We start from the raw sequence: 3,278 nt of genomic DNA, 5'->3' as shown, positions 1-3,278 counted from the left end.
ATATTATTTTAATATTCTGTCAAGAAATAATAACATCGCGCGCGTAATCGAAACTCGTCGCTGAAAAATGCGCGTGAATGCAAAAAGCGGCCACGAGAGAGTGAAAAGCGCATGTTTATGCAGCGTAAATACACGGATCGCGCCGCGGTGGCAGTAAATAAATAAATATTAGAAATTAAGCCGCCGAGAGCGTGGCGTGATTTATTTGCCGCCTTGGGACACGCACCAGTTTCCAATCGACTCAATTTTCATCATCATAACTGTCAAACCGACTCCTTTTTCAGACGCCATTATTTAAAATACCAACACGAATCGCGTTCAAGGTTCGCTTCCGATAAAATATTTTTCCCTCTCAGAAATCTGTATATATTACTTTCATTTGCAACTCATGCAGTTTGAGTATTTATTATGGATTTCAGTATAATAAAAATTGTGTTTAATGGATTATATTTTTGGAATATGTTAAAAATGTTTAAATGCAAAGAAAAATAATTAATTACAAATTAACAAATACAAATATCTATTTTCTTTCTGCACTTGACAAGACACCATACATATCATTTTCAATCATGACGTCATCTGGGAGTGCTTCATTTTTAATTTTATTATTTGGCAAGACTCCATACAGTTCATTAATCTCCTCAAGTTCAAATTCATTGATTTCCGCGGGAGCTTTTCGCCTTTTGATAATCCACCAGGCAGCGATTCCGACGACAAGCAACAACAAAGCTAAACCACCACCAACGATTATTTCAGTGCTGCTGAATTTGAAACTGGAGGACTTGGTTGATGCTTGGTTCGAGCTTGGTTCTGTAGAATCTGAATCTGCAAGATTAGCAGTAGTGGTCGTTTTTAAATCATCACTGGTTTGATGGCTTGATAGGGTAGATTCTATAGGAGTTGTTGTTTCTCCAAAAACTGGCACTGTGGATGAAAATGTCGTTGATTCAGGTTTGGTGCCATCAAGACCCAACTGCTTGCACCACGTCCTTTTGCTAGATTGAATGGACGAATGGTCTAATGACGTAAAGGAAGCCGGGCAGTAAGGGATTCCCGCTGTTTAATTAATGCAGTGATTAGAATTTTTTTAATATTAATTATTTGCGTAATTTATTCAACTTACTGGATGGGTTATATAATTCAAGAAAGCCAGCAGCGCTGCATCCAATTTTAATGTATCTTTGAAACGTTAAGCAAATAGCATTCATTTGACGGAAAATTTTCGCATCGGTGGCATCGTGAAAAATCAGTTGGGCAATTCCTTGGGTCGGAATGTTCTGCACCTGAATATATACAAAGTATTTTAAGGTTGATTGATTTAATCCTCCAAAATTTACCGAAACTGATTTCCATTTCCGCAATTGGCGTTTCTAAAAATAAATTGCAAGTCTGCCTTCGGATGGCAGAAACGCATTTTCTTCCTGAGTCGCAGCCACAATGTCTGGTCCTGAAGTTCCCACATCTGTCCACGCACTCTTTAATTGTGTCTTGACGGCATATTAATCCACCACCTTTTTAATTTATATTTTAAAGATCTTCAAAAAAATTTACAAATTAGTATTTCAATTTTCTCACTTGTTTCGTCGTACAACACCAATGCATGACTGTAAGGGGAATAATGAAGCTGAATTTTGATCCTTGTAGATGGGCAACAGCAAGGGAAAGTTTGAATTGCTAAACTATGGCTGGGATTTTTATAATACAAAGTCTCGTTAGCGGGACACTGATGACAGCCTCCCCAGCTTTGACCTGCAATAAATCGTATTAAGCTGGCTGAGATTTTTATTTTATAATTTTTATATTTACCAATAGCTAGCGGTCCTAGAAATAAGACGCCACTTACCGCTTGGAGAAATAGTTTTAAAGAGCCTCGCATTGCCAAAGTGAAGAGTGAACTGTTTTACTTTAAGTAAAGCTTTATTCTTTATAAACATCAGCTGTGCTGTCGAAAGTGGCCAACAATTTATACCATAGGTTGTTATCAAACTTCAGAAACCTCAAAGCTTCCTTTTTACAAATTATGGTTTCTGTGTGGTTAGCAATGAGGAGTTCACACAAAAAAAATGATAAGAAGATAAATGTCATATCAACAAATGGCATAATATCAAAATAAGGTTTTAATTATGTAAGGGTTATAAATGAAAGTATCAAACGTATAATTCACAAATACTCTACAATATAAGAAATTTTTATTTTTTTTTCTTCATTTGCCTTTTTTATACTTGATAACTTCTTGCTCAGGCTTTTTTTTAATAATATTACTAAATATAATATATCTTAATCGCTCTTGATTTGATAGCCTACCACAGCAAATAATCAATATTTTTAATTACAAAATCATCTATTGAAGTTATTAGTAATTATAGTAATTATACGCAATTGAATCAGAATTATTTAATGACGTGGGTTCAAAATAAATATTACTAAAATTAAAATTCTTATGACTATCTGAGAAGTACTTCTTCTATCGCTTTCATAACTTCAAAGTAATGTGTACTCTTTTTGATAAAATTCACACACAAGCGCCGGTTTTCACACAAAAAAGCCTTGGTGAATTTGGCACGCTCGGCTGCAGCGTAAAATCAAGATTGTACGCCTCTTTTGTAGAATCAAAACCGCCGCTTTTTACGGCGAAAATACGTGTAAAAACGTGGATCAGTCGCAAGTGAGAGAGAAAAAGTTGACTGAGCGGAAAATTATGTTCGCGCAGGATAAATCGAAAGCTCGCACGTATTAGTACTTATCCCTTATAAAGAGAGCTGTGCCGACGAATTTGGCGCCGAGCGGACACTTGATGTGCGGATTAAATGATCAATCAATGACGATAATCGGCCGTAGTTTTGCTTTTCAATTTATCAATAATAATAAAAGTGTTCCTCTTGCAAAAGAAATTATGACGTCCCTAGAAAGTTTCAAGCAAATTTCTAATGGTGGTGTCGTTCTTTTTTTTAATAATAAATTGCTTGCAATGATTGAATAAAAAATTATATTAAATAAATTTTATTTTTTAAAGGTGAGGACTAAAAAAAATAAATTAGGCCAAAGCTATGGGTGAAATTTGACTTCCAAAAGAAAAAATTAACAGAAATAAAAAACTCAATTCGTTTTAATTTTCATTGTTCTCATTTTTTTTTTCATTCAAGCATAATGACTTTAACTAAATTACTATTTTAAAATTATGATTTGTCTTTTTTTGTAACAGTAACTATTTTGTAATTATATTTTAGTCATAAAAGAAAGAGGAATGGTTTATATTAAGGTGTCAATTCCTCATCATT

The 3,278-nt window shown here is 34.2% G+C and overlaps 1 long non-coding RNA gene across 3 annotated transcripts; it reads right to left on the bottom strand.

Annotated features, from left to right (window-relative positions):
* Nucleotides 1–428: 428 nt before the first annotated feature.
* LOC132200841 (uncharacterized) lies at nt 429–1,926 on the bottom strand. 3 transcript variants are annotated; one of them, XR_009442206.1, is made up of 5 exons: nt 1,844–1,926; nt 1,576–1,749; nt 1,338–1,535; nt 1,124–1,283; nt 429–1,056 (listed from the first exon to the last, which is right to left on the bottom strand). It is a non-coding gene; the product is annotated as an uncharacterized LOC132200841 (long non-coding RNA). The 3 variants fall into 3 exon arrangements; XR_009442205.1 differs by having other exon boundaries at nt 1,807–1,910; XR_009442207.1 differs by having other exon boundaries at nt 1,338–1,511; nt 1,807–1,910.
* Nucleotides 1,927–3,278: the final 1,352 nt, after the last annotated feature.

This window comes from Neocloeon triangulifer, unplaced genomic scaffold (genome assembly GCF_031216515.1).
Source record: "Neocloeon triangulifer isolate White Clay Creek 2 clone unplaced genomic scaffold, ASM3121651v1 ptg000014l, whole genome shotgun sequence".
Classification (NCBI taxonomy): Eukaryota; Metazoa; Arthropoda; class Insecta; order Ephemeroptera; family Baetidae; genus Neocloeon; species Neocloeon triangulifer.
Note: the sequence above shows the minus strand (reverse complement) of the source record. Positions and strands in the feature narration are given on the sequence as shown.